Genomic DNA, 26965 nt, shown 5'->3' with positions numbered 1-26965 from the left:
TCTAGCCTACATTTTACAAGCTTGTTGTTGTGAAAGTACTGAAGCTCTGGTACCTGACACAATTGTTGTTGGCCATACCAAAAGCTTTCCATTGTTTGGGTAGCCACCAAGGTTGTGAAATTACTGTTCAATTCTGTTTCCCCTGGAATGTATTGCAACAAATATTTCACACAGCCTTTACGCCCCAGCACATGTTATCTGTCCTATGGATGTGACATGTCCTTCATGGCCCTGATTTTACTCTCTGCAGGAAGGACACTGCAATAGTCACATTATGACCCTTGTATTAACAAAAGAAACTTGGAACTGGAACTTGTCTTTGTTAAAACTGAACTTTCTTGGCATTGCTCTCTCATAACTTGATGTTTTGCAATGATAGGTCATCAGCTTTTCTTAAGATAAACTGAGCCATGGCAAGGGCATGGGGGGCACATATGTATGCTCAGCAAGGCTGGGCTTGCCCCCCAACTCCTTATGGAACCCCTGCCCCTGCCACTTTAGAAGCCCTGCCCCTGCACTGCCAGGAAGTCCCACCTCCCCCCACATTGGATGCCTAGGACAGACGGGCACCACGGCTATGTACAAAGTTTGACTCTGTTTAACCAATTCAAAGTTTCCCTGCCATGTGTGTCAGAATGTGATACTGATAGTCAATAACACCCAAAATTGTATTTGAATTATTCCATAAGCCACAAGGGTTTCATCACTTTTAATACTTTTAATTATTTCAGTGCTGGAGGAAGGCTTCAGCGTTCAGCCTGTGTGGGGTCACTCAGCGGTCTGTCTCACCTACCCATGATGTTTATGTACATGAAACTGTAGCATACCTTCCACTGTCCTGAATTGGCAGGGTCAGTCCCAATTAATTCTCTGTTGTCTTACATTTTCAGCTACTTTTAAAATGCCCCATCTCCCACTTCCTCCTTTGTCCTCAGTTTACTTTAATTGTTGCAAATTGAGTTCCAAGTGAACTGAATTTTAAATCTTTTGAAAAGGGTTTTAAATCTTGAGATAAGGCTTGGGGATTGAGTCCATAGCAACAAAAACTATTTGGGGGGGGGGCTGGTAAAGAAAAGATTAAGAACCACTTATGTAGCTCATGAAAAACTATGGATCAATTTTAAAGAAATGGATGTGCCACAACATTTGGTTATCCTAATGTGTATCCTGTAATCAGGCCACCATTAGGAGTCAAGTGTAAATTGTGTGTGAAAAGTGCCTTTACTTCATGTAATCTGTTAATGGAGAGAGGGAGGGAGGCACACACATCTTAGGAAGAACTTATTCACTGTGAGAGCTGTTGGAATGGATTGTAGGGTGGAGGTCTTTAAACATAGGTTGGGTGAGCATCTCTCAGGAGTGCCTTAGTAGTATAATCCTGCTTGGCAGGAGGTTGGACTAGATGGCCCTTGAGATTCCTTGCAGTTCTAAGATTATATTATTCTGTGTATGTGCATATGAGCTATTTCTATCTATGTGCATATGAGCTATTTCTGTGCGTGTGCACATGAGCTGTTTGTTGACTACAAGCCAACAGTACAAGCTATTTCTCTTTTATGGATCTTTAGAGAATACCCTACTCTGTACTGAGGAAAATATAATATTCTGTTATCTCAGTTCATTTGAATCTGTTTATAAGTTTTATGATTCAAGTAGAACAAAAAACTTGAAATAAAACAAAAAAATTGGTAAAAACTAGTTTTACTCACTTGGGAGTCAGGAGAACATGTTTCTTGTTATGTCCATTTCTCATTTCTGTTGCAATTATATTCTGAAATTAATATTCTGGAATATACTATTGCTGTGTTGACCCTTTGTAGCAACAATAGAGCAAAACCAGTTCAACCAGCAGTTGTGGCAACCACAGGATTTTCCTTTATAGTAGCTTAACCTAAGGGAAAGCTATAAAATATCTTAGAAGAAGAAAAAGGCAAGCGGCATTAAAATATATCTGATTACTTTATTAAGATTTAATGAGTTTTGATACAGAGAGAACATAAAGCTGAAAAAGTGAAAATGGCATGATAAAAAATAGCCATCCTCTTTCCAGCAAATACAGAAGCTGTTTACATTCTGGAGTGAATCCAGGCTTAGTCACATTTAGAGATGACTCACTGAAACCAATGGCCCTTAAGTTACTAATTTATGTACAACTGGTTACAATTAATTTATAACTCAGGTCTCTTTCACACTAAGTAGTTATACTGCTGTGGTTCCACTTCAACTGCCATGGCAACAACCCGTGGAATTCTAGGATTGTCCATTGAGGGTTAACCTTTGAAATCCTCAGCCGGAGAATCTTCCTCTGGGGCCTTGGGTCAAACTATACAGACCCCAGGAGACTCCCATAAGTTGATGCTGTGGCAGTTAAAGAGGAATTGTAGTGCTGTAACTGCAGTGTGAAAAAAACCCTAAGTCTGGATCCAACATTAGCTGCTTCTTGTTGTTGTTTTTGATTTTTTGTAGTTCTTAATTTTCTCTCAATAATGAGTTTCATTATTATAGCACTACAATTTCCCTTTAACTGCCACAGCATCAACTTGTGGGATCCTTCTGGGGTCTGTATAGTTTGGCCCAAGGCCCCAGAGCAAGATCCTTTGGCTGAGGGTTTCAAATGTCCTTCCTCAATGGACAATGGATACATGTGCACTAACAACAAATTTAATATCAATAATAAAAATAGCACTACATTAAAAGACCATTAATTTCTAAAAGCCTGATTGTATTAAAAATGTTTTCTGTTGGAAAGAGAGCAAGGGTGGAACCATTCTGGCCTTCCTAGGGAGAAAGATCTAAAGTCTGGGACCAGCCACTAAGAAGGCCATCTCCATATGATCTTAGAGCTCTAGTGGGCTCATAAAGGTAGATATGGTCCTTCAAATAGCCTGGATCCAAGCCATTTAGGGCTTTATACGTCATCACCAGCACTTTGAATTGTCCCTGGAAATAGACTGGCAATCTGTGGGGCTATTGCAATGTGGGGGTTGTATGCTCCATAGAACCAGCTCCAGTTAAAAACCTGGCTGCAGCTCTTTGGGCCAGATGATGATTCTGAGCACTTTTCAACGGCATTGCATTACTGTGCATTAGTCCAAATAGGATGTAACCAAGGAATGTATTACCATGGCCAGATCCGACACTGGCTTTAACTGTGCAAAAGCACTCCTGGTCACTGCTGAAACTTGGGCCTCCAGGCTCAGGACTGAGTCCAGGAGCCTGGATGCCCAAACCTGGGCTTGGGGCAGGGTGTAATTCCATCTAACATAGGCTGAATTCCCATTCCCAGATCCTTTTTTTTGATTGACCAAGGGCACCTCTGTCTTATCTGGATTTTAAGGAGCATTACAGTCGCCAGGCACTGGTTTAGCACAGCTTCTTTTAAACTGGGTGGAAAAGAGTAATTAAAGGCTGAGACAGACTGCCTGAAAATAGCATTCTGCAGGTGCTTGTTTTAACTCTGGAGGGACGCTGCAACCACCAAACAGCTCGTCATCCCGCAGGAATAAAAAGAACCTGATTCTTCCGGGTTCTTCTTGCAGCACCCAGATTATGTTGCAAGTGTGCCACTGGCACACTCATGACATAACTGATGCACAGCAATGTGTGGACACTGTGTGTCCCTTACGTCTAGATGATGGCGCCTGTGTGGATGGGACGCTGCCATCACACTGCCACCATTACATGCTAGGATTCCAGACCGTGAGGTTGCTGCGTGGTCCAGAACTCTGGTATAGCCACTGCCACGCCTCTTTCACCCCATCTGTCTCAGGCCACAGCTAGGTATCATCAACATACTGGTGACATCTGACCCCAAAACACCAGATACCCTTTTGCAGAAGTTTCATGTATATGTTAAATGGCATAGGGAGCAATAGGGAAAGGCAGGGCAATGGCCAAGGAGTTAATTAGGAACACCACAGCACCATCCTCAGAGAGATGTGGAGCAATGCCTCCAAGCCCCTTCCCACTGAGACAACCTAGAAGGATACCATGGCCAATGGTATCCAACCCCACCAAGTGGTCTACCAGAACCAATAGAGGCCTGATTTATACGGGCCTTTGTGGCGCCTCCGTCATATGCTAGGGGTTGGCTGAGGATGCACCGTCCATATTGGCTTCACCCCTAGCACGTGACGGGCCGTCAAGATGACGGTGCCCTATACACGTGGGCGCTGCCATTTTGATGCAGCGGACGCTTAGCGTCCGCACGTCCCAGCACCTTTGTGACGCCGCAAGTGCACCATTGGTGCATTGCAGCATCACAAAGGCGCCACAAGAAGAACCCACTTTTTGCTGGTTCTTTTTGTTCCGGGACAGAGCCGCACGGTTTATCCGCTGCGGCTCCCTTGCAGAGCAAACCAGGGTGGTCTGTATCCCACCAGAGAAACTGTTCTTCTGTCCAGGTCCTGATGTAGGTCAACTACTAAGATGACCAAAGCTGTCTCCATCCCACAACCAGGCCCAAAACTAGACTGAAATGGATCTAGATAATTTGCCTCATCCAGGAACCCCTGGAGCTAAGAAGCCAACAGATGCTCTGCTCCCTTGCCCAAGAATGTAACGTTGGAGATTTGCCTATACCTATCCACTATAGTAGGAACCAGGGACGGATTTTCAGAAGACGTCTTACAATGGTGTTCTTCAGGCATGTTGGGACCCTGCCTTGTCATAAAGAGGAATTATTCATTCCCCATACCCACTCAGCTTGTTCCTCTCTAGTCTGTTTAACAAGCAAAGCAGGCAAGGGTCTAGTACATATGTGGTGGCTCTTGCTTCTCAAAGGATCCTGTCCACATCTTTGGGCTGCACAAACTGAAAAGTATCCATCAACAATTGACAAGCAGGTGCCAAGGTTGCATCCACTGGACTATTATCAACTCTGCTGTCCAAGTCAGAATGAATCTGTGTGGTTTTCTTTACAAAGTGGTGGGCAAATTCTTTGCCATGGTCTACTGAGTGGGTTAAATTCTCCTTTGCATCAGATTGTAACAGATTTCTGACCACTCAAAACAGCTCGTCTGGATGGTTCTGTGATTATGCTATGGTGGCAGCCATAAAAGTATGTTTTTGCTACCCTTACTGTACTACCATAGGCCTTCAGGTAGGCTTTAGCCCATTTTCAGTCAGATTCACTTTGAGATCCCAGTCAGTTTTGCTCTAGTCTTCACATCGCTTGTTTCATTGTTATCAACTCCTTAGAAAACAGAGGACAGATTTAGCTCCACTCCATGATTGGGGGGGGGGGGGGAGGATGCTTAGGAGTGATCCTGTCCACTGTTCAAAGCTGCTTCCTCAAGGTCCAGGTGAGGGGGAAAGAACCTCCTTATATGCCCTAAGAGTCATGAAAACCGGCTCTAGAGAACTGGCAAACTCTTCAGATTTTTAGCAAATACAACATATATGGAGGAGGGAAGGGCTGAAAATTCCAAAGCTAGGGTTAGCACCATATTGCATTAAGGCTTCTGCCAATAATGTCCAAGTCATTCACCTTTCTCTCTCCCCAAGTATGCAAGTAGTTGCAAAATCAATGAATCAAATCTTATATCAATTTTTTTTTTTAAAAATCACGCACCCATAGGTCACACCACAAGCACAAAGGCAGTGGCTTTCTCCCCTTCCTCAGGCATCCTCTTTTTCTAGGGCAGGGCCTCTGTCAGGTCAGGGGAGTCTGGGAGGTGTGGTGGGAAGCTGCAGTGCCCTCTACAGCCTGGGATGTTGGCCCTCCAAGGGTCTGACAGTGGGAATAGCAAGAGGAAGAGGAGGAGGAGGAGGAGGAGGGGGGGGGGGAGGTGGCGGCCCCAGGGCCCCTAAAGGTCCTGTGGCAGCAGGAGCAGGACTACCTAGAGCATCCACTGGTCCTGCCTCCTGCCAGCCGTGGCTTTGTTGTTGCTGTGGGGCTGGTGAGGGAGGCTGATCTGGGAGTGATGGGCAGATAGCGAAGCTTGGCATGGGTGCAGGAGCCACCTGGAAGGGATGCCTGGCCCTGGGCAGACCCTGCTGCTGAGAATCAGGGCTGCATCTGAACCACTTTCAATGTAAACAACGCACATATAAATCGATCAGCAATTCAGTTTATATCATAGTGGGAATGAGCCCTTTAACTGCCATGACTCAATGCTTCTGGAATTCTGGGATTTGAAGTTTTGTGAGATATTTAGCCTTTTCTATTAGAGAGCTCTGGTACCACTACAAACTACAATTCCCAGGATTCCATAACATTGAGCCCTGGCAGTTAAAGCGGTGCAAAACTGCATTATTTCTGCAGTGCAGACACAGCCCATAATGACCTTTTCAACATTATAATATTGAAAATAAAAGGTAGCCATCAAATATATATATATATATATATGATTTCGATTTCTTTTAAAGTCTCCAGCATGCCAGGAAGATCTCTCAGCTTTGCTATTTCCTGCACTCAGTTGCTGTTGTTTTGTTTGTTTGTTTAAAAAAACATTTCTCCCTCTCTGAAGAAATTTGCAAATTTTGTAAATTCTTCAAAAATGAATTGCACTAAAATCCTCCTCTCTCAACACTTGCCAAATTCAATACGTACAGGTGTTATCTGAAAGAAGTGGGCTGTACTGAATGTGCCTGCTGCTAGAACTGCTCTTGGGAATAGAAGAACAAGGCTGAATAAACAGGAGTTCAAATCCAGACTTTTAAAAAGTAAGCATTCAAAGTCCTGGTCCAAGATGGATAAATCTGTTAGTTTTGGTTTTAAATTAAATCCTGAATGTTTTTAAAAAGGGAGAGGATTTGGACAATTTCTTATCAAAAATAAACTGAAACGAAATTTGTAATCATGCCTAGCCTCAGAAACTGAGTCTCCATTTTACTATTAAGTATTAAAATCAAAACCAGCTTGGTGCTAACAACAGTGAAATACTTGTTAAAAGAAATATCACTGTGGAAAATCTAATTGCATTTCTTGCTTACTGCTCTAGAGTAAATTGTGGAAAACAGCTGATGGGCTGACTAGATTGTGGCAAGGTATCCTGGGGCAACGTGTGAAACAAAACCTTGCTCCACATATCTGTGCTCAAAAGGTAACTGTCGAGAAGGGAATTTATTTTGAAGCACTCATGTAAAGCTGTGGGATGGAGGCGATGCTGGAACTGTGACATCATCCTTCACACTGGGGCCAGAAGAAACAACCATTCCCTGTTTGAGCAAGTCTGCTTTTCATTTACAGTTTGGGTCAGTCAGAGAGGAGGCCCTGAATGTAACAGTAGAGACAATCCAGTTTTGAGCTGCATCTTCCACCAAAGGCAGCTCAGCTCTCCCCTGCTCCAGCCCAGGGGGAAGGACTGACAGTGGATTTTCTTTTTTTAAAATAGCATTCAGAATCCCAAGTTCCTTCCTTTCGCTGCGGAGAAGAGAAGTGAGGGGAGATACAGGAAAGTTTAACAAAATGAAGAGATGAGTTCAGTGTGCAACTCATAATTCCATAAATAAGGTCCTGGAATTCCTATCACTAGATTTACTCAGGGGTAAGTGCTTTTCATTTCACTTTGCTGGAAGAGGGATGCTTTAATGTGATGATCTGGTGTCTGGAACAGTTTAGTTTTGAAGTATGTATACCTATCTGTTGGGGAAGAAGTGGGGGCCAACTGGCAGGAAATGCTGTCTGTCTGTCTTGCCAATATTTGTGTGCAGTAGTGCCATCCACCAAAGGGACAACAGCAGGCAATAGAGCTAAATTGAGCTTATCTGGGTGGGCATTGCAGAATGGGCTATTGCTGGTGGGTTGCTGTACCTCGGGGAGAGAAACATTTTGCAAAATCTTGAGTTTTTTCAAGTAAGAACTTGCAAAGCTGCTGCTTAGGAGGGGATGGAGAAGAGAAAATGCTGCTCATATCTAAGAAAATTCTGCATGCTGCCATTACCTCCCAGATGTGTTCCTGTGAACTCAGTTATTATGAGTCTTGTCTCTCTAATATATTGTAGACTTTTGTTATAAGAGGCCAGATTTGTACTCAGGCGCTAAAGCAGTCATGGCTAGGATTATTCGGAACTCTTTGTCTTCATTAAATCAGAAAATGATAACAAATAATGCATTTTTCCTGGTTTTGCTCCCCGCTGTGCCTCAGCGTCAGGTCCCAATAAATTACATTATTATATTTGCAGTATGGTTTGGGAGATGAATGAGAAGAGAAGCAGCAACAGCATGAGGAATTTTGGTATTTACTATGGAGAAGGAGATTAAAAACACACTCAACAGGCCAAGTAATGCTTTACCTAAGCTGCTGTTTGGGGTTCCCCTGTCCAAACAGTAGTTATGTCTGAAAACTGCCAGGGGAAAGAATGTTAATCATAGGAGAGGATCTCTGAGGAGGGACTGCACTAGGTTCAGTTCAGGTGCAGTATGACTGACTCCTTTATGAAAAGTTAGTGAAGGCTGCCCTCTGCCTGGATCAGGGTAGAGTCTGGAGATTCCCCAATAGCAACCCTCTGAAGGGGCCCCTGAGGAAGAGTCAATCACACACACACACACACTCAGAGAGAGAGAGAGAGAGAGAGAGAGAGAGAGATCATACTGATTAGATAAAACAAAAATGAAGTTGGAGTCATGGCTTGTTTTGCTGTAGAATATCAAATCAGTGTGGATCAGAAAGAAAAAGTAATGTCATGCTTACTTTAGTGTCTGTGAAGTGTCCTTAGGGCACCCTGATGTCCCCTAAAGGATTGAGGAGCAACCTGGACACACAACCAGTCTCTCCCCTTCTTCTCTTTCTACCCTAAAGATCTATCCCAATGTGTTGCCAGTGCATTCTCTAAATAAGTTTATATTACAAGGTTAGGTGTTCTGCACCACAGCCTTAATGCACAGCAGAAAATTCTCAGCATAGGCCAGGGACACACCCTTTGGCTGCTAAGCTTTTCTTCCCAGGATGCCTATGTTACAGTATAGACTGAAGAAAACTCCACCTCTTTCATTGCAAAATGAACTCTAGGGACCATGCAGTTCCTGCAAGTAAAAATCTAGCAAATGAGCCCAACACACATTGAGGTTGTGGTCTATACACACTTACACAGAAGGGTTGCCATACGCCATAAGTCAGAAATGCCTTGAAGGCACACAATATGCATACACATACACAAAGACCTATATTCAGTTCAAAGTAAGCACAGATACGATTCCATATCTGTGGGTTCAAGAGTGCAGGATTCCCCAGTTAAAACATATATATTTTAAAAAAAATAATCAAAATGCAGGTCATTATTTAATGGAAGTACAGATTTCAGCTCCAGAGTATTACAAATTAACAGGCATTTTGGGGGTGATGGCAAAATGGCCACCTTTTGAATATGTGGTTTTTGTTATTGTGATGTCCAAAATCACTGAGGATTAAGAACTGGAATTTAAACTGAAATTTTGTCATTTCACTTTGGCCACACCACATATTCAAAAGGTGGCCTTAGGCAAGTTTCTGACTCCATCTCTGCTTTAGTCATTATCCTTTCGGAGGGACAAGTAATAACACTGGAACGCCTAATGCACTACTCCTTAGCAAGGATTATTGTGACAGTGTATGTGAAACACATTGAGCACTGAAAACTATTGTAGTAGAATAAAAGAATAAAAGACAATTCCTTGGTTTCAAAGTAAATGAGTACAGCATATAGTGGTCAGTAGAGCTTTTCCCAATGTGTAATCGTTTTTCTTGATTATGAGAAGTCGGGGCTTTCAGTTAGAGGTTACAATATTCTTTCCATTTTCTACAATAAATGCAGTTGTGCCATGTTGAAAAGTGTTCTCCTAGAGCAAAAGCATCTGAAAGAAGCATTGTGCTTCTCTTATGCAACTAGATGTCAAATTTCTCCATCATAACTTTGATGGGTTGAGTGGAAGCTCACATCTGGAATAAAAGAGAATATAATTTTCATATACTTCTAGTGGTTCAACAATTACATGTTGTAGTCACAGAAAGAAAGAGTGGATGAAGAGGCCTGGGCTGTATGTGTGAATGTTATCAAGTGAGGTAGAAACATGCTAATATCAGGTCAATTGCATAAGTGCCAAAGTTTTGAAGGCTAAGCCTGGAATTCTCCTTTGGGGCAGTTCTGTTATGACTAATGCCTAACAAGGCCATGCCAAACCTCTTGTCATTTTCTCTAGTAGCACTCCCTTCTTCATCAGTTCTCTGGGTGAGAAAGATATTCCTGGCCTAAAACTGTTTCCTGATTATACCTTTTGTCCAGCACTGCTCCTGACCAAAACTGGAATGGCCCAAACCGAACTCATTCCAGTGGTTTCAGTGGGATTTTGATTGCGACCAAAACTTTACCAGTCTGTTTGTGGTTTGTTTTCTCATGATGATTCATAAACTCCTTATAAAACATCTGTAGGCCAAAGGAAGGCTACACAGGCACCCTTATAAAGCCTTCCCCACTTTTTTTCTCTTATCAATAATTCCCATCAGGTCCCTTTCATTCTAGGTAGGCAGAAGCTGCCCCCTCCCCTGCCACATCCTTGTAAGTGGCTTGGCAATCAATGGAAGAAAATTGGGACTGAGCCTTATAGAGAAGGAGAGCCAGGGAATCCTTTACCGCCTCCTTTCCCTTCCCACAGACTGTCTCTGGTGATTCATCTCATTTTTGTTTTTGGGTTGCAATTTTTATCTAATGCCTTTCTCCCTTGTCTAGAAACTTCTAAAGATCTTTATTAGACTGATTTCAGCAACTGTTTCAGGTTCCTATTACAATCTGCATTTCTTTTTCATAGCTAATTTTAAAGTCTATTCTATTTTTTCCCATTTCTTTCTGTTCTGTTTTCCTCCCCTCTTTAAGTGCAGGCTCATTGTTGTTTGTCAGGCTGTGTATTGTTTAAAATTTGCTAATCCTTATGTAAGCTGACTGTTAAATCAGCAATTTCAGGGCTTCAGAATAGTTAGCTTAGTTTACCAAGACAGGAGTTGTGATCGCTACCACAGTCTTTTACCCTCAAGTGCAGGGGTGGGCAACAGCATCAGAGCCAGGAACCAATTCCCCACCCCTCAGCACCCCATGATGAACTTCTCCTCCCACAGCAAGCCCAAATATCTCCATCTTCTTTTGCAGCATCTCTCAAATGGTAATAGGAAGTGATATTAGGTCATTTCTTATCACTACTTTGAGAATTACGGAAGAAACTGGTATAGTTCAGGATAGTTCGGAGTGCTTGGGCCATTTTGGGGGTAGTACTGGGTTCTGGGGAATTTAATGTGCTTTGTGGGATTCTTTTGTAGTTGTTAACTGCCCTTGAGTTGACCCTGACACATGATAACCCCGTGGATGAGACACCTCCAAGATGCTTTGTCCTCCACTGCTTTGCTTAGGTCTTATAAATTCATATCTGTGACCTCCTTAATAGAGTTCATCCATCTATTGCTCGGCTGGTTACTGGATGTTTGCTCAGCTGGTTACTGGATGTTCCAGGGCCAGCCATATAACACCAGTCCTAAAAGATCTCCATTGGCTGCCTATTCGCTTCCGGGCCGAATACAAGGTGTTGGTTATCACCTATAAAGCTCTAAATGGCTTGGGCCCAGGGTACTTAGAGGACCGCCTCTCCCCATACAATCCGCCCCGCACTCTCAGATCGGGTGAAAGACATCTTTTAAGAATTCCAGACACTTGATATGTATCAGCTCAGAGGGCTTTCTCTATTTCAGCCCCTCAGCTCTGGAACTCCCTCCCCAAAGAGCTCCGTACTTCCACCTCCCTCGATGCTTTCAAGAAGAACTTGAAGACTTTTTTGTTCCGCCAGGCTTTCCCCCCGTGAGCCTTGTGGTCATTCTCTTCCCCTTGACAATGTTTTTGTGTATTCCATTCTACACAGCCACTTGTATAGGGTGTTGTTAGTTTTTACTGTTCTTAATTGTTAACTTTGTATTATTGTCATGCTAATGTTTTAATTGTCTTACTCTTTGATGTACACCACTGTGATCGCTGGAATAGCGGTATAGAAATAAATTATTATTATTATTATTATTATTATCATCATCATCATCTAGCATGTGGCCTTCCTCTCTTTCCTGTCTACCTTTCCTAGTATTATTGTCTTTTCTAATGAGTCATGCCTTCTCATGCTGTGTCCAAAGTATGACAGCCTGTTTTATCATCTTGGTTTCAAGGGAGATTTCTGGCTTGATCTGTTCCAGGATCTTGATCTGTTCCATCTGTTTGTCTTTTGGCTGTCCACAATATCCTCAGCACTCTTCTGCAGCACCAAATCGCAGATAAATTGTTTTTCTCTTTATCCACTATCTTCACTTCCCAGCATTCACATCCATACAGGGTGAAGGGGAATATGATGGCTTGAATGATCCTGACTTTAGTTCTCACCTTACTCTTTAGGAGCTTTTCTAGTTCTTTCATGGCTGCCCTTTCCATTCCTAGTCTTTTCCTGATTCTTGACAGCAGTATTCTTTCTGATCAATGTTTGATCCAAGGTACGGGAAATTTTTGACTATTTCAATTTCCTAAATTGTCTAAATTTAATTTATGTAGAATTCTTTGTTTTCTTTATGTTCAACAGTAAGCCTGCCTTTGCACTTAATAATTGTTCCAACTCTATGATATTTTCCCTACATTAGTATAGTGTCATCTGCCTATCTTATACTGTTGATACTCCTTCTTCCTATCTTCACTTCTCCATCTTCTGAGTGTAGAACTGCTTTTTGTATGATATTTTCTGCATACAAGTTGAACAAATAGGGTGATAAAATACAGTCTTTCCTGAACCCTTTGCCAATTGGGAACCATTCTGTTTCTCCATGTTCTGCCCTGACAGTAGCTTCTTGTTCTAAGTACAGATTTTTCATCAGGATTGTCAGTTATAGTGGCACTCCCGTGTCCAAGAGCCGTCCATAGCTTTCCATGGGCCATGTAGTCAAATGCTTTGCTCTAGTAGTCTATAAAACACATGCTGATTCCCCCCCTGAAATTCCTTGGTATACTCCATTAACCATTATGTTTGCATTGTAGTCCCTAATGCCTCTTCCTTTCTTGATCCCTGTTTGTACCTCTGGAATTTTTCTCTCCATGTATAATTAGAATCTGTGTTGCAGAATTTTGAGCATAATTTTGCTTGCATGGGAAATTAATGCTATGGCCCTATCTTTGCTGCCATTTTTTGCGTCTCCTGTTTTGTGGATGAGGATGTGTATTGATTGTTTCCAGTCTATTGGCCACCATTTTGTTTTCCATATTTGTTTGCTTATTTTAGTTACCACCAGTGTTGATTCCATCTGTGTAGATTGTAGCTGTTTGGTTGGAATATCATCTGTTCCTGGTAATTTCAGCTTCTACCTCATTTTTTAGAATTTGGGGTTCATCTTCATATGGTTCTTCATTTCAGATGTCATTTGTTTTTTCCACTCTTTTATATAACTCTTCTGTGTATTGAGTCCAGGATCTTTTTATTTTCTATTTGGGGGCAAAATTGCCTGAAAATATAATTTCAAAAAAATTGGAGATGAGGGTCCAGTGACTTCTGTGGCCTGTGGGACACACTATGCCCATGCCTGCTGTAGCGTGTTCAGGTAACAGAACCTACACTAGCAGGGCTATGGAGTGAGTAACTTGTTTAAATTTCAGAGGTTCCCAATGAATTCTGAGGAATAAAGTAAATACAGTGGAACCTTATTATACGCGGGGGATCTGTTCCGGATCCCTCCGCGTATAATAAGTTCCGCCTATGCTCGAGCCCCATTGTTTCCAATGGGGCTCGTGCACGGTGGCATGGCGGCACGGCAGCGCGTGGGGTGCAACGGGCGCGTGCGCCCATTCAATTGAATGGGATGCGCCGCCCATTCCACCCCACGTGCGCCGGCGGCTTTGAGAGCCTATGCTCAAAGCCACCTATAAAAAGGCAGCATATGGCGAGGCGCGACTGTACTGTAGAATACAGCTGAGAAAAGAGCAGGCCTAATTTTCACTCCAGATAACTAGCATCAGTTGGATTAGAGTTAGCTTCCACTCCGGTGGTTTTATGTCACTGAGGGCCTGGACAGACTGGCACTTTGTGCCGGCCTTGGCACAAAGGGTTATGCAGGGGGATGAGCACTTACACGCTCAGAAACCATACCACGTGCCCTGGGTGCCACACATGCCCATACAGATAGCATGCGCCATAATGATATTGCTTATACGGTCACACCACAGCTTTTACAGCACTCCTGTAGCACCTGGAAAAGAAGTCCCTTTTTGGGGTTTCTTTTTCCAGCGGGTTGGGGGTGTGGTGTGTGGCTGCTGCGTCCCCAACCCACTCTGTTGGGGACAGGCTGTTTGTACAGCCCCTGAGTGTTTGCCTTGACTTTACCACAGATAAGTATGGGGCTGTGGAGACGGGTGGCTCCATGCTACCTGTTTTTGCCCCAGAAGGAGGCCACAACAACCAGAATCTGCAGCCTTCGAGGGACCAAAAAGAACTGCTTCTGGGCAGCTTCTTTTTCCGAACCTGAAGGGGTGCCATTGGTGCGCTCACGTGCCATGATAACACCCTTTGCATGTAGTGCTGTTTGGGCACTGTGCCTCAGGGACATCATCATGGCACACCCCATGTGTACGGGCACATGCCATGATGATGGTGGGGCGGCAGAACTGGGGCTTGGAGCATGTGAATGCTCCGACCTAGTTCAGCCCTAGTACAGTACACAGTCAGGCCAGTACTACTTCTCCCTAACAGTTATTTGCTGTTCTTAAAAGAAACCTTAGGGATGAGGAGACTATCTGAAGACTTACAAGCCGTGCCCCTTCCCCCATAATCCTTTTTTCAACTTCATTGCTGAGGAGGTAGAGTCAGTTCTTCCTTTCCCCCCTTTTACCTCCCCAGCAAGTGTTTGATATCTGCCTAGAGGGAGATTTCTTCTGTACCCCCCACCCCCGTCCTCACCATGCATGAAATGGCTGTGGGGAGAGATTACAGAAGTGCTGCAGTAGCTCTGGCGGTGGTAAGTGACTCAGCATAGTGCAATTCTGTATATAGAAATATACAGAATTGTGGCCGCAATTTGACTGGAAACAAGACCTCTGGGTTTATTAAGAAACTAATCAAAGTTCTCAGACTGCTCAGCTAATAGCATAGGACAAAAGTCTGTTAGTGACATATGTATGCTTGGGTGTGGCTTATGCACACTTATGTCCCTTTTTGCATCCAGTATGGGGAGCTCTTCTCTATCCCCTTTTGAATGTAACCAATTCAGATTATGAAGATGTGCCTGGTCTAGGTTCTGTGAGGAAGAAGAAGGAAGGTGTGGCCCATCCCTGAATACTCCCTCACTTCTTCTTGCCTCTGAATTGAGACCAGCTGCTTCTTCATGATATGAATTGCCTCCCCTCTCCTCTCTCCACTGATATGTAGCAGCCACAGGGACAGTTCCTCCCAGTTTGACAGCTGTCACAGGAAGAGAACAGAGAACTGCATGGACCTCCACTGTGGTGCTCTGCTGGCTTTATGTTGGATCTCAAGTTATAGAATGGGAGTGATATAGGAAGTTTGAGCATTTTGACCATAATGGCCACCCTTCTCCGCCAGGTGGACTTTTTTGCTGTTTTATCAGACACCACTCCTTAGCCTCCTGTTTCCATCGCCTGTGTTTCAGAATAGGAACCTCAGAAGATGTGATTTTAAAAATGCCTATCTTCACAGAGGAAGGAGATAGCAAGAACATATTGTAATTGTCTAACAGGAATACTTCTGTGTAGGATTCTAGGCTAACGGCCATCTACTTCCTCCAGGATACTACAAGTTGTTAGGAGGTTGGGCAGATCCAGTTCCCTCCCTGTCTTCCCATTCGCATTTCCCCTTCCTTTCAACTTGATTTTCTGCGGCTCACTGCATATATTCATCCTTCCGTGTGCTGTTTAGGGAATCCCCCCCCCCTTTTTTTGGGGGGGGACAAAAGATTTAGAAATAAAGGTTTAACTAATTGTGTCCTTGTTTCTCTGTTTGGTCTACTTTTCTTTCAGCATGGTCTAACTGTTCAGTTCACTAACAGCTCTTCTCTGTTGCTTTGAAAGCTGCCAAATGCTTTGAAAGCTGGCCCCTACCCATCTACATTTCTTCAAATAACTGAAATGCTTCCACACAGAATATGGCAGTGGCTAGTACTCGCCCACTGCCCTAGAATTAGGGCTAGATCTAAGAGGCAGAGTTGCAACATTAGAAGAATCTCTGATTAATGGTGAAGTTTGATAATGTAATTCTTTATATAGTGTGGAAGTGGACTCTCACTTACTGGAGTATTGAAGCAGATGCAGTCACCTGTTGGGATTGTTGGCTCTGAATTTCTCGCACTCAAGTGAAGGCTGGCATAGAAGGTTCCTTTTACCTTTGATTCTAAATTTTCTGTTTTATCACAAGAGTTATGAAGACCACTGGATTTATGAAACACCATATTAAATCTGGAATTCAGTTCAAAGCAGAATCTACAGAAAGAAAAAAAAGAGCTGTAAGAGATTATATCATTCCCGTCAAGTGAACTGGAACCTATAATGTATGGCACTAAAATCTGCAGAAGGGTGCTGGAGAATATTTTAGTAGTTTGTACTAGAATAGAACCATTATTCTAAAGGTAGCTAACTTATTGCATGTTAAGTCGAATTATTGCATGTTGCTCACATTCATAGAAAAATACAAGCTAGGATTGTGGAGGATCCTGATTTATCAACAGCAAGCTGCTTTTTTAGTCACTTGCACTTGGCTCTTCCTACCACTGTAAATGAGTGTCATGTATACTCCATGAATTGTGAACCTGCAATAAGTTTGCTCACAGGAAATGACGATTCTCCTGAAATCAATCTTGCCTTACTCTTTCCTCTGAATATGACTGTTTTTTCCTATGGAGAAGGCCCAAATGGCAGCAGATGTTGCACATCCTCCAACATTTCGCAGATGAAAACTAGGAGGTGTATTTGGCCAAGCAATATCAGAATATGGTCAATATTAATGAGGGAAAACAGACAAGCTAGGAGAGGCTGCAGCAGTTTGTTTTTGTCTGAGCATACTGGGATGGGCAAGATTATGTCCCCTCCTGTCCTCACCCCCACACTGGGTTAATTGAGTACAAACTACCTTTGCACTTCAAATTCATTTTGCAACAATTGAAGTACCGTATATACTCGACTATAAGTCAATCTCATGTATAAGTCGAGGGCAGGTTTGGGGGCCAAAATTATGGATTTTATTATGACTCATGGATAAGTCAAGGATAAAATGGAATATAGCAAAGAACTACTATGCCAAATAACTTATAAAATTCCAGGAGGCATAATAACTGTTTGCACTCACACTAAATAAAGGCTGAATGGATAAGAATGCAGAGGGGAGTCAGTACTTTCAGGTCAGATTACGCTCTTTCCTTTTGCCAGGGGGTAGTTCTTTTTATTCTTTTTAAATAAGAGTTGAAGTGAAGAGTTGAAGATGGGAAGAGAAGAGAGAAACTGGGGCATTTTAAAAGTAACTGATAGAGAATTACTTGGGCCTGTCTCTGCCAAATCAAGACAGTTGGTGAGTATGATGTTGCATGTGTAGCTGCTATGTCTTTCAGTGGGGCTTGTATATATGAACTTCTTCCATCAGTAGTTATTATTTCCACCATTCCAGAAAGCAAGCGAGCCCATGGTTGAGGTGGAATCAAGTTCTGCATCTGCCAAGTCCAAGGACCTCCCTGCTGGACTGAATTAGCTCTGTTAACCTGTTTTTCTCTTGTGATTCAGAGACGCAGCCAGCCTTAAAGTTCCATCATTTTTTCCAGATCCTAATGTTCTGTATTCCACATTAAGATGCTAAGTGGCATGGGTGGAGGGAGAGTAGTTGGTTAAAAATGTTACTGCATACAAAGGCTTGTTGAGTTTTGAGGGAGTTTCCCTCTTTCCCCCCACAAATATACTTTTTCCTCTCACCAGCTTGGACTGAGGGATCAGAAGCATGAAACAGATAAATTTAGTTGTGATTTACTGAAAAAGTATGAATGAATAAATGAATAGAACTCTCTTTTATGATAGTGTTGCTATCATTTGAAAGACTGTTTCCCTCCCTTCTCTGATTTACTTGTCGTTTTTAAAATACTGGAATGAAAGCACTCAGAACTTTTCTATAAAAGAAACAATATTAAAGCAAGTAAAGGTCCACCTTGTTTTTGTAGAAGAAAGTGAGAGGCTGGACAAATTAGATAGTTATCATTGAATTATTGCTATTATTCATTCATTCATTTTTATCTCACTTCCCCCCCCCCCAGTATTAGGACTCATGTTAGGCGATATAATATTAAAAATCAGAACAGATTAAAAACATAAAAGAAAAATCAGCAAATATATATTAATAATTTTTTAAAAAGCAATTAATATTCTATAAACAACATTATACATTCCCCAGCCTCCAGGTCTGTGAGAAAGAGCTTGTCAAGTCAGATTTTAAGCACAAAGAATTTAGTAGGTGGAGGTATTTCAAAAAGCCAGTCACTATATTTCATAAGTGAGACTACTGAAGGATTTCTTTAGCTGCATTACTCTCAGTTTTCTTGGCAGATCTGTGTCTGGCCTGATCTAATGATGAAACATTTTGGCCTATGGTAGTAACAATGTGCTGGAATTAAAATGGAATATTATGTGATGTCAATGGGCGTTCACAAATAAATTGATAGTTTGGATGTAGGATACAAACTTAATCAATTTATTTTTAATCAATGTTTTTGACATGTCTTGATATCAAAAAGTAAGGATGGATACAGACGCGCAGCTCCATGCCACCTGGCTTTGCCTAGAAGCATCATAAGCAGCATGACGCCTCTTCCGGCAAGCATAGTTTGGGTGCTTGGACACCCGTGCATCATTGTAGTGCACCCCATGTGGATGAGGCTGTGGCAAGATGGCTCATGGGTGCCAATTGTAGGGCTGGGTGCATATGGATGTCCAGCCCTACATAGCCCTAAAATCGTTCCAGGCCAGTACAAAGCACCAGTCTGTACCAGGCCTAGGTTTGCAATAAAACGGGCTGTTTTGTTGAGGGGAGCTGAACAAATTGAGGACTATACTGTACTGGGTGGCCAAAGTGCAACCAATAGCCTGCATGTGGCCCTTGGGACCTCAGAGTGTGGTCCCTAATATCCCCAGAAAGCTCCAAATCCCATCATTTTTTAAAATTCATACTAATTTTCAGGAGATATTTTATTTTATTTTATTGTAGCTGGAAGTCATGTTCCATCACTTTGGGCATGCCAAAATGGGCTGGTGCAGCATACTGGGTGGATCCGGGAAGGAAAAATGTTCCCTGCCTCTGTGCATTTGCCCACTCTTGACAGATATAGAGGATGGGGAATGGAACTTGCTTTTAACATTAAACAGTTGCTTAGGCACCTATTTGCATTTTAGAACAGCCCTCACTCAGTTCCCAGTATGTGTTTATGTGGACCAGTAAATAAACAAGCAATTGATCTTTTTGCATTTCACTTTGCCTAATTTGGTCACTTTTTGTGTGAAACTAATCTGTTACTGATTGAGAAACATTTGTCCCTGATTAATTCAAGGGTCTATCCTACAGACTGTGGGATATGATTCTCAATGGATTTTCCACATAATTTAATAATTATAATATACTGAAGAGCAGCTGTAGATGATTCAGATCTCAGTAGATGAACTTCCAGGAAACTAGTCATTAAGTAGGAGGTTGAAAGCTGGGAATGATTTCTGGGCCACAAGTGTAACCATCCAGATCATGTACTCAAAGTGTTACATGAATCTGAAGACACAAAATTCTGGAATTTTAAAACATTTCCACCAGAGTTTAGGAATCAAATAGTTCAAATAACCCAAGAATGGATACTTATTTTCTCTTGGTGTTCTCAAAGAGATTATATTGACTTAACCCATATTGTGCGGATGATGTCTCACTTGACAGCACTGTTCATAAATAAACAGATGAACAAATCCTTGCACATGGAAAATTAGTATGTCAAGTATAGTCTAGAAACCTTTCCCATCTTGTGCTAGTTTTCAGGAAGGATGTGTGTGTGTGGATGTACTGTATGTGTGTGTGTGGTGGTGGTGGTAAGGGTCAGCACTCCTTTCTTTATTCTGCTGATGGCATCAGTTGCATCGTCATGTGTGTGTGTGTCAAATGAAGGGTCATTCAGTAAAGACAGTGAGACTACTTAGTGATGACACCTTGTTTATGAATTCCTAGTCTAAATGGAGAATAAGGAAAGGGTTTTTTTTTATTGCCATGTTTCTTTCCAGTCTGATTGTTTTTGCTCCCAAACTCATAGACTCACTCATACAAAAAATACAGGTTTTATATTTAAGTATTTAAGTACAATTTACAATGTTGGCCTTGATGCTTCTGTGGAGGTGTGTGGTAGGTAGACAAATATTTGAATGACAGCCTGAGAGCAATGACCTGTCTCATACCAAATGCTTCCCCACAAATGCTACTCATATGACTCTCAATAGTGAATAGACTATCAGTATGTTTACATGATAATTAAGTCTTCCTAATGATTTACAATTTGAGACCTGATGTTGGCCAGAAAATCTTTTGGCCCAAAGGCTCCATCGTTGGCTGTTACACTGTAACAATGTAGCTTCAGCAACATTCTCCTCTTAAAACTGAATGTCCAGAGGTTACTGTGTGAATATTGTTGTTATGTGTCTTCAAGTTAAATCTGACTTGGGTCAATCCTAGGGTTTGCTGGGGTGCATTTACATTGTCGAAATAATGCAGTTGGACACCACTTTAAGTGCTGTAGCTCCATCCTATGGAATTCTGGGATTTTTTTAGTTTTGCAAGGACATTAGTCTTCTCTGCCAAAGAGTGCTGGTGCTTCACAAAACTACAAATCCCAAGATTCTGCAGGATGGAGCCACGGCAGTTAAAGTGGTGTCAAACTGCATCATTTCTCAGTGTAGATGCACCCTTAGCAAGATTTGTTCAGAGGTGCCTTCCTCTGAGGCTGAGATTAATGTACCACACTGGCTCCTATGTGATTTTATCTCCTTTTAAATCTCTTATTCATCCCTGTTCCCACCTTTGGCCCTGGCTATATATACCAGCATGGTGCAAATGACTTGGATGGATCATACTTGCATTAAATTTCCCATCCAAATTGTACCAAGGGCCAGTGGCCTAGGTGGAAGTAAAGGAGACTTAGGCAGAAGCATAGAGGCTAACCTTCCAGGACTTTGTCTAAAGCGACAAGGATAGGTGAAATATATTGTTTAATTGATTATTTCAAAAATTCACATGCTTCTTTGTACATTTGACAGAAAGAACTTGAGGGGTAAAAAAAAATCAAATGTATGATAAATCAGAACTGCCAGATGAGACTGGGCATGCTCAGGGTGATATGGCCACAGTCCTACTTTGGAGGTATGCTGTTTAAATGACACACACATCTAAAGAGGCCAAAAGCTGCGCTAAAGTTGCGGTCCAGTCCTTAGGATTGGAACATGGCTTTGGCGTGGCTTCTGTCCTCTTAGGACACATGCATCATTTAAACAGCAAACCTCCAAAGTGACCCAGTGAAGCAGCTTTATTTTGCCCTGTCTGTATGGGCTCTATATTATATTATATATCTGGCCATATTTAGAATACTTGGATCAGTCCATTTTAAGAAGATATTCTAATTTAAAAAAGGGGGCAGCCCAAATGATCAAGTGAACACATCTTGCCATTAAGGAAAAACTGTTTGGAACAACAGTGGGAGAGACTCGTGGCACCAGTCAATATGTTTAGAGCATCTACCCACCTAACTGGAAGTCAGTATGGTGAAGTGGTCTGAGTGTGGGACTAGAATTTTGGAAAACCAGGGTTGCATTCCTCGCCCAGCCCCCTAGGTGACCTTGGTCAAGTGACACTCTCTCAGCCTTCGAGGAAGGCAAGGACAAACCTTTGAACATTTCTTGCTCAGAAAAACCCACGATAGGGTCACATTAGACTTGCTGTAAGTTGGAAACGACTTGAAGGCACACAAAAACAACAAAGCCCATCTACCTACCTTCTGCAAATCTAGGAGTCTGTTTGTTGATACCTCTGCCCCCCTATCCATAGAGAGTGCTCTTTTGGTAATACGGGTTCCAGCACTCAGAACTGAATCTTCTGTTATGATATGATTGTAAACTGCCAGGATTCCAGCAGATGGCAGCAGATGTGAGATACTGAAAGGCCACCCACTTGCCAGGCTGAAGTGACATACAGTAGGTATTAAAAGAGAATTTTTTCATCACTTCTGTCGCTCCACTTTTACACATTCACATATACTATTCTGTCCACTTCACTGGGAGCTGGAAAGAAAATAACAGAACTTGATCGCCAGACCAAGCAAACATGGGACATACTGTATACAGATAAAATTTGCTTCTTTGATGGATCTTGTTGTTGAGTTAGAAACCACATAGGGCAGTGGTACTCAAACCTTTTACTCTTGGGACTTCCCATTACATCTACATGCAAATGTCACACATACACACACTCGATGTAGTATATGAATACAAATATTTTGTTTATTTAGTGTGTGTACACATAAAAATTTGAGAAGAAGAGGAGGAGGAGTGATCAGGGCTTCCAAGTCTTGTGTCCCCCCTTCAGCAACTCTTCCTCCCAAGGGTCCCACCCCACCATTTGCGAATCACTGACATTTGAAATATCAGTATATTGTGCAGCTAAATTTTTAACATTTATGCAATGCAAATTTGTTTTTAAACCTAAGGAGAATGTTGCTGCCTCCAGTTGAGAGTATGGAAATTATCACATTTTCTTTCCTCCCAGCCTTAGCGCTGGGTGAAAATTTTGATTTTTTTTTTATAAAATAGGTGATTTTGCACATCTCCGTGTCCAGTCCAGAGGCATCATGTACCCAATCCTGGCATCCCATCCCCCAATCCATACTTGCCAAGAGCGTATGATGCCAGGATTAGGCATGTGACACCTCCAGACTGGGCATGGAGGTATGCAAAATCACCTGTTTTTTAAAAAATTCAAAAGTTTCAGCCCACACTGAGGATGGGAGGAAAGGAAGTGTGATAATCTCCAATGTTGAGGTCAGAATCTGTATTCCACACTGGCCAAGCAGGTGCTTCTGGGAAGCATGCAAAATCTAGCCTCTGCTCTTTGCAGCTAGGGCTGGGAAAGATTCCTGTCTGAAACCTTAGAGCAGGTTTGATGGGGAAAATTATATCTAGGATCTTTTTTTTTGGGGGGGGGGGAATATCTTGAGAGCCACATCACTGGATGCACAAGGCTGAAGCCAAAGCTGAGCAGCAACACTGGCAGAGATTTGCCCAGTTTCTTCCTTCCTTCCCTCCTTCTTTCCTGTTTCCTCTCTCTGTACCACTCCTTCTTGTTTCTTTCATTCTCATGCAATAAGAATGGGTAAGGGGGAGTGCTTCCATTTACATGAATGGCTGGGGCAGGATGGGGAGGATCGAAAATTGTGATCTGCATCAGGCCTGGAGGCCAGCAGTTGCTACCACTCCCCTGGAAAGCTGTTTCCAGTGTAGATAATATTCAGTTGGCTTCTTATGTTCCTAAGCCGTGTCCCAAGGCGGCTCAAAATTTGTGCACCCTATTTGCTATTTTGAATGTGTGCAAAACCTTGAACCCTGTTTTGTTTTTAAATTTTGGACAACTGGTCTCAGAGGATGTTTCAAAAAATCCCCTTCTTCCATCTGTGGGCTGAATCTGTGTTGGCATGTCACCTACTTACCTTGACTTCTTCCTTATCTTGTTTCTCTCTCTTTTTTAAGTTAACCAGCTGTTAAAGCTCTCAGTGGTTGTGATTTTTTAAAGGAAAAGAGATTAAATATAAAGAAAGGGAAATATGGGACAGATTGTGGAAAAAGCACATTTATTAAACAATCATTTTAAAAAATAGGGATAGAATGAATTTTCAAAAATATTCAAAATGGTTTTAAAAACATATTTTTGACAATTTAATACAGTGTACCCTTGCCTTATGCAGGGGATCTGTTCTGGACCCCTCCACGTAAGGCAAATAGTGTGTATGCTCAAGCCCCATTGAAAATAATGGGGCTCGTGCATGATGCACGCCATGGGCACGCGCACCATTGCAACCCCATCACACAGCTTTCAGCGTAAGCTTAAAGCTGTGTAAAAGGTTATGATGTGGGCGCATTGTAATACAGATAGGAAAAATCCTGGACCGGTGGCAATCTTCACACTTCGGGACCTGTTCTACATAGAATTTGCGCAAGGTTATTTTGCACAGAAAATATAATATCTTAAACACAGCATCCTGTTTCTTATGCAGAAAATGCAGTTTTCTATATAAAAAAATGCCATGTGTGCATTTTGCACACAATAAATCTCAAACTGCAGATAGTTTCTTGCAGCAAGAAGAAAATTGCTAAAATTATTTCTTCCTTCCTTCTAGAGGAAAATGAGCAAAGAATTACACCCTTAAGTCCTGAGTCTACAATTCTGCTAGGTGAATTTCATCACATGGCATGACCATTTTGTCAAAGAGAAAAAGGAGCATTAAGAGAGTAAAACAGAGTGTGAGAAAAGTGCTGCTGTGGAAACAGCCTTGGTCTCATTCCTCTTAGGAGTAAGGCAGAGAGAGTTGCCCCTCTATGACCTGAGCTCCAGCTGGAGTCTTCATCCCACAGCTTGCTGAGAGCTCATCTGGCATGATGCACAAGAGAGAAAAACAGAGAGAAGCCTTGGACAGAATTGTCTTGTGCAGCCATTTCTGTTATTTTGACCTTTTTCTTTGAAGCCACCCCTACCATATGGACTTGAACCTGAACTGTAGCATTCACTCCCGGTGAAACGCCACATCCATCACTTTGCACATCAGACTTTATGGGCACTGAAGCACTGCATGTGTTTATGTAATATATTCCTCAGCTACATTCTTGGATCTTAATAGAAGAACATCTCCTCCCCACCCCCATCTCCAAACGTACTTCTTCAGAGGGAATGACATGGCATGAGTTGCAGTTTCTCCTTCAAAGGAGAAAATGACAGTCATTGCCATATTTGTATAATTAAACAGCCAGGAGATGAAGTGTGTTTCCTTGAGCTGCAAATGCTTTGAAACACTTATTGTGAGTGCAACGGAGCAGAAAGAGAGGCTACAATCTATGTAAAGATGCCTGGAAGGACAAGAAAAGCAGGAAGGCTTCCCACTCTGGTTAAAAAAGGAAGAGAGAAAAACCCAAATGGACATGAGCTTCTTGGTGTCTTCTTTTTAACCACTTGACTCCCCCCACCATTTTAAAATTCCAATTTTTCTAAATGCATGTCCTATAGGACTTCTTCTTCTGCAGTTACTATCCTAGTCTTTGTGCATGGATAAATAAATAGTATAATATTGTGCATGTCTATACAGAAGTAAGACCCAATGAGTTTAGTATGATTTACTTGCAGTTGACCATATATTGGATTGCAACCTGAATTTAACATCTGTCCTTTTACAAAAAGAAGGCAAGCATAAAAAAAAGCAATGATAAGTCAGTGGAGGAAAGAGAAAAAGAGACATCCTATGACTACTCCTTCTAGTTTACCACCTAGACAGTAGATTTAAGGGTAGGAAATCTTCCCAGTCTGCAAAAAGGAGCTTTTATTCCATGCAAGATCTTCTAGGACTGGAAAGCTGAGTTCACTTTAAAGCCTTCCCAGAATTAAAAGACTGTCTTATTGCAGACTGCCTCCATTCATTTTAAAAATCATTGTGTTGTGAAACTTTTGAGGATTTTGTGCAGGCAAATCAATTTATTCCCTGTAAAATAAAACACAAGTTATTAAACTTACTTTTTGTTGTTGCTAACTGTCCTGGAGTCAACCCTGACTCATGGTGACCCTGTGGATGAGACATCTGATTGAGTCCATCCATCTAACATATGGCCTGCCTCGCTTTCTTCTGCCCTCTACCTTTCCTAGCATTACTGTATTGTCTTTTCTAATGAATCATGCTTTCTCATGTTGTGGCCAAAGTATGACAGCCTTAATTTGGTCATCTTGTTTCTTAGGTTATGCATTTTGGCACTGTGCATTTAATTCATTTGAATGTGACATTCCTGTGCCACAATTAGAATTGAGGGATACATCTGTTGGGCCTGTGCAGAGGTTGTTGATTAAAAAAACCACCAAAGAATTACATGGCATCTTCTAAATATTATAGCTTAATGAATGAAACTCCATACCATCTTATGCATGAAGTTAGGGTTGCCATAGCACAGCCCCCCCCCGTGACCAGCACGGTTTTGGGGGGCCCCTCCCGGTCACGGTCCGGTTTGGGCCCCCACCCGTGCCTGGTCCCCTGTTTGGGGGCCCGCTCCGGCCATTGCCGCTGCCGCTAATGCGGCTGCTGCGGCGCCAACCCACCTCCTCCTCCAGCTCGCCTTCCTCGCCTCCAAGGCGAGGGCTTGAACACTGCCCAGCCCAGGCCTCAGTAGGGGCCAGTGGCAGGCGCGTGCGTGCTCACGCGGAGGGAAGTGGGGCAGGGAAAGCGAGGCCCCATTCCCTTCCCTGGCTTCCTCCCCTGGCGACGGAGAAAGCCAGGCAGAGGTTTGGGGCTTCGCTTCAGCAAGGCCCCACTCCCTTCCCTGGCTTCTTCCGTCGCCGGCGGAGAAAGCCAGGCAGGGGAAAGAGCCTTTCCTCTTTCTCCTACTCCTTCTTCCTCCTCTCCTCCTCCTTTTCTTCCTCCCCTTCTTCCTCTTCCTTCTTCCTCCTTTTCCTCCCTTTCTTCTTCCTCCTCTGCTCCTTCCTCCCCTTCTTCCTCCTTTTCCTCCCCTTCTTCTTCATCTTCGTCCTCCTCCTCTTCTTCTCCTCCTCCTCTTCTTCCCCTCTTCCTCCCTTTCTTCTTCCTCTCTACTTCCTCTTCTTCTTCCTCCTCCTTCTTCTCCTCTTCCTCCTCCTCTGCCTTTTCCACTCTTCCTCCTCTTCAATGCCCAAATGTGCTGTTTGGAATGGGGGAGGCAGGTTGGCCAGAAAGGGAAGTCCATTTCTGCCATCTGTCTAGGA

At 42.6% G+C, this 26965-nt stretch overlaps 2 protein-coding genes across 9 annotated transcripts in view; one reads left to right on the top strand and one right to left on the bottom strand.

Annotated features, from left to right (window-relative positions):
* Positions 1-26965, bottom strand: part of COPS8 (COP9 signalosome subunit 8) — a 306096-nt gene that overhangs the window by 22136 nt on the left and 256995 nt on the right. The window lies entirely within an intron of this gene.
* COL6A3 (collagen type VI alpha 3 chain) overlaps positions 7200-26965 on the top strand; it is a 131437-nt gene continuing 111671 nt past the window's right edge. For all 8 annotated transcript variants that reach the window (XM_042452754.1, XM_042452746.1, XM_042452739.1 and 5 more), the window contains exon 1: positions 7200-7490. The gene's annotated coding sequence lies outside the window, so the exon portion shown is untranslated. The remainder of the gene's footprint in view (positions 7491-26965) is intronic.

Source organism: Sceloporus undulatus, chromosome 1 (genome assembly GCF_019175285.1).
Source record: "Sceloporus undulatus isolate JIND9_A2432 ecotype Alabama chromosome 1, SceUnd_v1.1, whole genome shotgun sequence".
Classification (NCBI taxonomy): Eukaryota; Metazoa; Chordata; class Lepidosauria; order Squamata; family Phrynosomatidae; genus Sceloporus; species Sceloporus undulatus.
The sequence above is the reverse complement of the archived record's forward strand: the minus strand, read 5'-3'. Positions and strand labels throughout refer to the sequence as shown.